Source organism: Austrofundulus limnaeus, unplaced genomic scaffold (genome assembly GCF_001266775.1).
Source record: "Austrofundulus limnaeus strain Quisiro unplaced genomic scaffold, Austrofundulus_limnaeus-1.0 Scaffold14, whole genome shotgun sequence".
Classification (NCBI taxonomy): domain Eukaryota; kingdom Metazoa; phylum Chordata; class Actinopteri; order Cyprinodontiformes; family Rivulidae; genus Austrofundulus; species Austrofundulus limnaeus.
In genome coordinates this window covers 1035055-1044862 of record NW_013952416.1, presented here as the reverse complement: position 1 = coordinate 1044862, position 9808 = coordinate 1035055, and the positions used below count along the sequence as shown (strand labels likewise).

The 9808-nt window shown below is 41.8% G+C and overlaps 1 protein-coding gene and 1 pseudogene across 4 annotated transcripts in view; one reads left to right on the top strand and one right to left on the bottom strand.

Annotated features, from left to right (window-relative positions):
• sema6a (sema domain, transmembrane domain (TM), and cytoplasmic domain, (semaphorin) 6A) overlaps positions 1-9808 on the top strand; it is a 125363-nt gene that overhangs the window by 4587 nt on the left and 110968 nt on the right. The window lies entirely within an intron of this gene.
• LOC106513674 (neuropilin-1a pseudogene) lies at positions 9399-9736 on the bottom strand (annotated as a pseudogene).

Genomic DNA, 9808 nt, shown 5'->3' with positions numbered 1-9808 from the left:
CCTCTCCTCTCCTCTCCTCTCCTCTCCTCTCCTCTCCTCTCCTCAAAGAATCCTCCCCATGGAGACTTTGGGGAAACAGAGATTTGGAAACTCTAAATGTAGATTGCAGATTGGGAAGTTTGTGAAAGACACAACACAAACTAGTGAATCAAATCAGGACTGAATGCGAACAGCAACATCTGCCTCTCGTCAGCTGATTTTCAGCAGCAGCACATGGTATTTTACAGAAGGCAGTAAAAAAGAGTTCATATGTTTTTATCTGAAAATGACTGGAAGTATTCTGCACACATTACATATTCCTCTGTGATCATGTCTTTTTTGCAGACAGTGTACATGCTGGGAAATGTTTAAGATCTGTCCACAGTTTGGCCACTGCTCCTCCAACACCAGCCTGAAGGCATTTCAAACATTCAGTTTTAAGACCTGCTGAAAATCAGACGGTTGCATTGAGGTTACAGCACAACTCAAAGGGCTAATCCTGCTTTTACCACTTTATACATATTGTCATGCAGTGGCACTGATACATGCATTACAGCATGATTACCTTTGTGACAATAGGCTGCCTGTTGTCCTCGCGGAGAAGCAGAACACAGCAGAGCGACCCGAGTTGATGCTTGTATTTGGAGCAATGCTCCGTGGAGCGTTTGATCCGCCGATCCCCTAACAATAGCAACGGGGACGGCTTTGTGTGTGACTGATGTAAATTTGTCACACTGTATGTGTGTGTATGTGTGAGAGTGTGTGTGTGAGAGAGACAGGCAGTTTGTTTCTACCTCTGCCAGCTAAGGACACATGCAGCTGCCTGAATACAGCAGGCCTGAATAATTGATAAATGGCTTTGCTGCTGTTCAAATGAATTGGCCCTCGATTATAAACAACGAGAGCAGCAAACTGCTGTTAACTACTGGTCCTCATTCAGTCAGTGTCAATACCCAACATTCAGCAGTGTGTGTATTTATGCATATTTTATAAAAGCCATGTTTTATTGATGTTGCATCCTCAGTGTGTGGGCTTTTCCTTCTTTAATATTTGGATTGCAAGAAAAAAATCAGACGAATCTCCTTTATCTGAATACGATTTATTGATGTTTAACCCATTTTCCAGTTTCCACATCTTTAGATTTCTTCCATTTAAATCACATTGACTTCATGCTAATGAAAAAAAAGAAGTAATCAGAAGTGTGTAGATGTGATTTAGTGTAGTTTGTTTTAGATATACAAGCCAGTGTAATTGAAACTGCCTGAACTGTAATGGAACTGTCCTTCACAGGTGTTATGTGGCTTATTTGCTGACTTTAGCTTATTTTCTTTTTATTTATTTTTTCAATTTTCCAGTTGACTCTTTTTTTTGTTTCTCTGCTTTGATTTCCAAGGCGAAAAAGCAAACAGGATGATATTCTAACCCCCCCTTCCACTCATTACACATCTCCCCCTCTGGATAAACATTTTCCTACTTAATTTTCTGCTGCTCCATCTCTTTCATTTAAGTTGGCTATGATTTCACAGACCCTCTGAAGCTGAACTCATTATTTGATAAATAGCTTTCATTTTTTTATCATTTTTGCTGAGAAAACGGGCTGAGAACATTAGGAGGATGAAAGTGGATGGTGTACTGGTGGATTTTCTTTAGAATCAGGAGTTTATTCACTCTTCGCCTCATCCTTTCTAGTAAACCTAGAACATTTTAAAGTTGTACTTTTGAAATAGCTGCTACACGGGCTCATATACACTAATGCTTACTGCTTAAGAACTTATGACCACCTGCCTCGTGTTGGAAAACATCTGCTTTAAGTCACAAAAACAAGAGGCTGAAACAAGTTTTTGTCAAAGGATGGTCAGTTTTAGGAGTATGGTGAGGAGCTCCATCATCTGGGTGAAGCATAGAACCACTGCTCCTTCTCATCAAAAGGAGTCAGCTGAGGTGGTTTGAGCATGATAAGGATGACACCTGAACCCTGACTTTCAGAGGTTTTCTCAGCAGATCCCACCGGATGAACATGCTTCCTCTCAGGATCGGGGACACTTTGGGATCCTCTGGGAGAATCTGGAGAGTGTTGGGATGAGAGGGATGTCTGGGTTTCCCTTTTAGAAGATAGATGGATGGATAGTTGTTTCAGCTTCCAGCCAAAAAAAGGTAATTGAGTTTTTTGACACAACATAATACTGACAGCTGAAAAATGAGTAAAAATATATTCAGACTGTGAATCAATACCAAGAGGTATTAAAATCCTGGTTTGTGGTTTTTGATTTATTTGCAGACATGATTCTTGTGTCTTGGTACTTTGAATTGTTTTGTGTGTTATTAAAAATAAAGTATAAATACAAAACTGATTGGTCTAAATGAAATCAATACTCATGAGTGTTTAGTGTTGAGACCTTAGCAATAGATTTGTGTAGATTATTGGATTTCCACGTATTGAGTTTGCTTCTATTATGATTTAAATCTTGAAAGTTTGGAAAATAGATTAAAACAAAGTCTTTGCTTTGATCTTTAAATCATTCCCAGTTTTTGCAAAACCCCTCACTGTTGTGATGGTGAGGGGTTTGATTTTTAGCTGTGGGTTAAGGTGTCAAACTTGTTTCTAAACAGAACATTTAATAATATTGCTCCTTTTACTGGTCAGTGGTCATAATGTTATGGCTTGTCATCACACAGTATGATTAGAGATTGGATGAATGACTTTTTGAAGGGATTCAAATCTTGACATTGTTTCTTTGAGCTGTTCAATAGGGCGGTTTGATTTTGAACAAATTACGTCATCACGTATAGATGTGTCAAGTGGGCGGAACCATTTTTTTGTCATTTGGAATTCCCTCCCTCTTTACCCCTGAGCTGCTGTACTTCCCCCAACTGCCTGTTTTCTTTGAAAAACGTGAAGAAGGTGCTAATCATGGAACAATAAAGATAGGAGTAAAAACATAAAAAAATAAAACCAAGAATGACTCTACGTTTCGCAACTCAGTTCATATAGTTCATTTTAAGGAATCGTTCAAATGATTCAGATCATTTGCATTAACGATCATCAGTATCCACAGCATGGTTCACTGATCGTTCTCATCTTCCTAGCATCCTTCTCGTTTTCACTCTTTCACAAACACAAACACCCGCATGCTACTACAGTTTCCAAGTTTCTCTGTCTTGTTAAAACAAACTGCTTTCTGCCACTTAGCCTTCACCTTTTATAAGTCCATGAAATGACTCAGAGTTGTATCTATTGAATTAAACACTCGTGTGTTTAAAAGTCTTCATACTCATTACATTACCATAATTGATTGAGTGTGTTTATGCACTTTGTGTCAAATAAAAAATAACCCTGAGCTGCAGAGACCAACCAAGCAACCGAGTGTCTGCTGGCTGTTGGTCCTTGGCAAGACTTTGTTGTTAGAAATTAAGTGAATTGGAAAGTGATCGCCAACCCACCACAAAAGAAAAGACTGCCGAGGAGCAAAATGAAACAAAACTGAAAGTCAGATTATGAAATCACGCTCCCCCTCGCTTTATTTCATAAACTAAGTATCTGCAACAATGACGTGGTAAAACCTTTATCACAGATGATTTGTTTGCCTGTTATTACTCAAATGGAATAAAGAGCAAATGCATTTGGAGGGATAATCCAAAAGCAACCCAGGGGTTTGAGAGAGGGCCTGAGAGAGTGGATGGATAAAAAAATAAATAATAAAACTGGCCGTGAAAAGAGTCAAGTCCTGTTCCACAGATCCGATAATGTAAATCAAAGCCCACAGTGTCAGAAAAACGATGTCCTATTTCCTGTCCTGCTGTTGTTGTGTTTTTTTTTTTACAGGAGGAGACACCAGCTGTGAGTCACAGGGACAGGCTCAGTGTGTGTGTGGACTCATTAGAACCACATCCGCCACAGTGACTGCGGTCGTGTCTGTGGTTAGTTTGTTTGTCCGGAGCAAATAAAGAAAATTGCGTCATGTGGCTCGGGGAAGCTTGTCGCCTCTTTGCGTGCCACTTAAACCATAACGCTGCTGATAATGCATGTGTCTAAGTCTAGTGCCGGAGTTGGACCTCTTCCAATTTTCTGTACCTCAAACCAGCGGAAAGCGGCTAATGATGGAGGCGGTGTAGGGATTCGAGTTGGAGTGTGTGTGTGTGCATTCCCCGTGACCGTGTTTGCGTGTTGCGTTATTTGAGTGCATCTGTCCCTCCTCCCCGGGCCCAGGCGATTGGCACTGCATCTCTCATCTATTAATCATAGAGAGCGCTCGCACTCTCGTTCCGTTGCCATAGTTTCAGGAYCTGAGACAGTGTTGGGGTGCCTGGCTGCCTGGAGAGAGGAAAAGTAAGAGGGAGAGGAGGAAAGGGATAGACAGGAACGAGGTGTGACAGCGAAAGAAACAAGTAGACGGTATGAAGTGGTGATTGGAGGGCTGAAACAGTTAAGGCAGACCTGAGAGGGGAGGAAGTGACTGACGGAGGAATGGCACCGAGCAGATCCCTACATGTGAATGTGAGTGCTCCAAGGGCCAAAATGGATTCCATTTTTATCTCGGCAGTAAATCCTCTATCTCCTCCTGAGTGTGCATCTCTTCAATTTCACTTTCTCTCACAACACAAACTATTTCCATCTCTGTCTCTCTCTCAAAGACAGCAGAAGAATATTTTCACAGTAGGCATCATCTTGTGAACAGCACGCTCATGGGGTTAGTGCATCTTGGTGTGTCACAGTACATTGAGCTGCTGTTATTTTATCTTACTTTACAATGGAAATGCTTTCCACAGAGCCGAGAAGGGAGCTGGGCTCGGGCCTCCTGTTTCACGCTCAGTTAGATATTTTTTGATCATGAGCCATGCTAAAGTTGGATGTTTTATGATGATGAGCCATGCTAAGGCACTATTATTGTTATTATTTTGTTATTTGGCAGTGGATTACAAAAAAAATGCAGCTATGGAAAACTCCAAGGCATTGATTAATTCATGCTATCATGCTTTTCTCTAGCCTGGCCCTTGCCTTCCTACGCAGCTCCGCTCAATTCTAGTTTCCCTTCACTGCTCCGTCTGGGACTTCTCCCATAGACAAGGATTTCGCTGGCAGATTTTTAGCCGAACCAATCAGAGAACAGTATGTTAATTTTCTGCGCAATCTGCTTGTAGTTTATTTTACCTGGGCCAATCAATAAACAGAAGGCGGAGTTTTGAACGACGTTGATTTTCTGCGCAGTGTCTGCTAGTTAGTTTAGCATACGGAAGTGGAGGAAGTGAATGAAGCCAGTCCATGTTGATGAGGCTTCGAAATTAAATTAAATTTGTCTGGCAAAGCAGCAGCTCTCCTTTGCAGCCGTCTCGTTCGGCTCGGTGTATTTCTCCTCTCAGTAGGGTTGTTTACAGCACACGCGATTTCTGGTTAGCTTCTTAGCTTAGCCTCCTTCACAGCGACAACACACACACACTTTAGTAGAGGCCACGCCTCCAGCAAGAATTGCTTCTATATAGCAGCAAGTCCAGACCCTTGTTCGAAGCAAAGTGAAGGACATGGGTCTGGTTTTAACCAGGCTAGCTTTTCTCCAACTTTCTTACTGTTTTTTTTTCTGATCCCGCCTTGTTTTCTTTCTSCATTCAGATTTTCCTCACCGCAGATGGAATACTGAACTTGCACGCAGCTACTTTCACAGAACTTGTTTTTGTCTGTAGGCTCCGCGTCTCACATATGACCTCATAATCTCATTTGGGTCTTTTAATGGCTAACCATGCTCTAATGTGGTGGCTGTATTATCGCCCTGTCGCTTCACATCAGACTCTGCTTGAGCATATTTTTTTCCCCTACTGGAAGCTTTAGAAAAGCGGGCCACTATAGCAGAACTATAATCATGATATTTTCACCACATTCAGCCACCTTTCACTCAAATGCGTGCACACAAAGGGACACAGACACACACATTCGTGCACACACTTATAAGGCACATTTAAGTGCACTCAATTTCATGCAGCAGGGCACTTTCTTTCATGTCAGTAAGACTGAAGAGGAAYAAAAAAAAGCTTGTCATTTACATTGTGGTGTGTGCTGTGGGTGCCAGTGGGCAGAAGCCCAAAAATATCTGATTGTGGCAAACACTGTGTAATTCTCCCCTGTCCGTGTGCGGACCCTCTGCATGGGGGAATCGCTATTAGGAGACAGCAGGACAAAGGAAAAAATGGAGAGGGTGCGTTTGCTCTCTGCACTGATGGCACTGAAGTGCTTTTGGTGCCTTTGAAGTGATGGGATCGCAGGTGACATCACAGCGCTCGCATTCTCAGGTGCAGCAGGTGAATTAATCCAGGTGGAGGATGGGGGGCAAAAGTGCGTGCATGTGTGCGAGCGAGCACACAAATGTGTAATGCTCTTGAGTACCGGTGGAAGCAGGCATGCATGTGTGTGTGTGTGTGTGTGTGTGTGTGTGTGTGCATCCGTCATCAAAGCAGAGGAAAGCCAGTGTGTAAGTTGATCTGTATGCTCGTGGCAGACAGAGCCACAGTCAGACTCTCCCAGAGGCTATAAGCCTCGATGAACGTATGGAGCTTCTCCTCAGGATCCAACTGATGGTTTCCATGTGAAGGCCAAACAAGGCTAAACAGATTGATATATCCTTTTGAATACTGTCCACTTCTTTTATACTAATTTTCAGCAAAGATAAAGGTAATAATATAATACTGATGACTACATCATGATGCAAACCTTAATGAGCTAAGTCTGGAAAGAGAAGCTCAGCTCGAACTACTTAAAGCTGTTACCCTAGACACTGGGTAATTATTGGAGCAACCCTCCTTAGCTTATCTGCCATGCTGATGATGATCACTCGTTATTGGCCCAGGGTGAATATTTATTATTTCCAGCTGTTTGGCAAAGCCTTTCTGTTGATTTTAAGGTTTTCACCTAGACAAACGTTCACAATTTAACAAGAAAAAAAAAAAAACAATAAAAATCCTCTCAAATCCACAACATTATGCAGCCAGTGGTGTTTCGGTTCACATGATTTCTTGTTGTGAACAGAAAAATCCCGACTGCACGTGCTTTCCTCTGAGTTTGTCTCAGCCCTTGTTAAGAAATTCTCTCGGTCACAGTGGCTGGCAGACTGCAAGCTATTCCCCGGAGGGTCCTCTATTTCACAATCCAATCAGGCAGAACTTCGAACAATATTACCTCTGTGTGTGTGTGTGTGTGTGTGTGTGTGTGTGTGTGTGTGTACATTTATTACATAGCTAATGAACAAATTGCAGCCATGTGGCATGGTCTGGTGGCATGGGTGGTAAGAACACACACACCAGTCTCCAGCCACTGCCTTCCCCCCTTTTCATCACAATGCACACACATGCATTCAAACACACACACACACACGTTCAACTACAAGGCCTCCAGTGTTCTTGGCCTGTCTGTCCATCAGCTCACGCAGAGCTCTGGGCTGGGAGTACTTATCACCACTCTGCTGAGTGGAGGCCTCACAAAGGCCCACTCACGCACACACACACATACACACACACACATACACACACACACACACACACATGTGAGCGGTTCAAAGCCCAGGGAGACAGCTCGGTGTAGTTAGGGCTGCTGGACTGATTAAATGTATGATGTGACAGCAGTCTGAGCTGCCTCTGGGAGGAAGGCCTGATAGGTAAATGAGGAGACTTGCAAGCAGACTGAAATAGAATCGAGCAATCCAACACAATGAAAAATARAACAAAAATAAATATGCACATTTTGTGAATGAGATGCAAGAACTGCTTCAATGATTTAATCATCTTACTAGCGACGCTGTTTGAGTCTAAGAACATCAGTATCCTGATGTACTGCAGAGACGGTGAAGAAAGGTTGTCAAGTTAAAGGAACACCTACTTTCTGCATTTAATAGTGATGACATTTACTTTAACCTGTAGAATCAAGAAAAAAATAAAGGAAACGCCTTCTCATCTTGAAACATCGTCAGTGTTTAAGACGATTCTTTAAGCTTTACCCCTAACTCACGATGAAAATGTTTAAGATGGTAAATATTTAGCGGAACACCCTGATTTGCTTTGTTGTTATTGTGTGTTGTAAATGCTGAGACATGACATGTATTTACCTAGTGCATCGTGAAATTGATATTGCAGTGATCTTTTTTTTGAAATATTATGAATCTCTAGTTAATAACAAACCTTTTAATGCCAAAATGCCATTTATTCTGCAKAATAAATAACCATGATGTAGGTAGGTTGTACTTTGCAAAAAACTAACAGTTCAAGTTAAAAAAGATATAATGCTAATGTTTGCAAACTCTATGTACAAATTTCTATTCTTACTGATTGTTACAGTGTTTGCTAGGTAAGTAAAACCATTTTTATCAAAACAGATGCAAATTTTTATAAACTAGGTCCATCAAAGGATGAATAAATGCAAAACAAGAACTGAAATTAGAGGTATATTTGCTTAAACATTGCAGTAAATCTTCAGAGCAATTTCTAACCATGTGCAGTTTGTTTGGCTTCATAGGATGAGGACTTTGGAAAGTAGTGACTGACAAAGTCATACAGCCTGACAGCCATGCAGATAACTAGAAGGTATGAAGAATGATGCACAAACGCACACAGGTAACTGGGATATTTAAGAAGACAAGTAAAAAGCCTGACAGCCTGTCAGAGAGCGTAATAGAAATCGCCTGCACAGCTAGAGAAGAAGGCAGCGAGCAAAGCTCCGAGTTCCACACAGAGCCGAGAACCCCAACACATCTCCTTTTCAAAATGAATTCTTGTGAAATGAAGTAATTTTTCACCTTGCCCCAAACGTCCCCCTCTAACACGAACAAAAGGTACTCTGTATGTGGCCAGGTAATCAGGCGAACAGGTTTGATACGTAAGAAGACAGACAAGCTGTGCGGCAGGAAGAGAGAAGTTGTGCCCTGCATGATAATGCACTCATTCATCCCCCCACTCTGATAATGTTCACAGCAAGCTTGGGTTGATTCATTCATCACAGCCTACTGGGGGCCTTTTTCTTTATTTGTTAAAAAGCCATGCAGCTTTTCTAACCATGTTAAGGTTTGCTGACTGAACTGTTCAGGGTGGGAATTTTAGTGTGTTTGTAAAGGTGGGGGCTTCTGCTCGTGCTTGTGTCTTGATTGCATGTCTGTTTTTGTTAACTTGGGTCTTTAAAGGGGCAATATGATGTGTTTCTCAGKCATACATTTAAATACTATACCATAACAAAGTATCTATGTCACCTTTAGCTGTTATTAAAATTCTGTTTTTATGTTTAAATAGAAGTTTGACTTAAAGACATGTCCCAGGGGCGTTTCTGGTCCCCACCTGTCGTTTTGCTCCTCAGCATGGCTTCATAAAAACACTGCAGGATTTTTCAAACATGCATGAATGAGTCAGAGCAAGGCTTTGGGCATGTTTTTTTATGAGAGTATAACATTATAACACGATATAAAACTCAAAAAGTTGATTTTACATGAAAGTGTCCCTTTAAAGCACATGACAAAAACAAAAAGCCACGGCTGAATCTGGACCTGCTATGCCCACTCACCTCCTGGGAATCCGTCCCAAATTTCGAGCCGGTCGTAGCGGCAGAACACACCAGTCGGCGGCGTCGTGTCGGGTTCCAGCTCAAAGCTCTCGAACTCCAAAATGATTTCTGACATCTTTGGGGCAAAGATCATGAAAGTGCAGTCTAAGTTGTTGGGATACTTCTCCGGGAAGCCGGGTGACTTTATGACGCCGCTGTTGGAGGTGAAGTTTCTGGAGCACTCAGGCCCTGCAGGAAGGATTAAAAAAAAAGAAAGATAATAAATGGTGAGTGAGACAATTGGATAAAACAAATACAAAACAA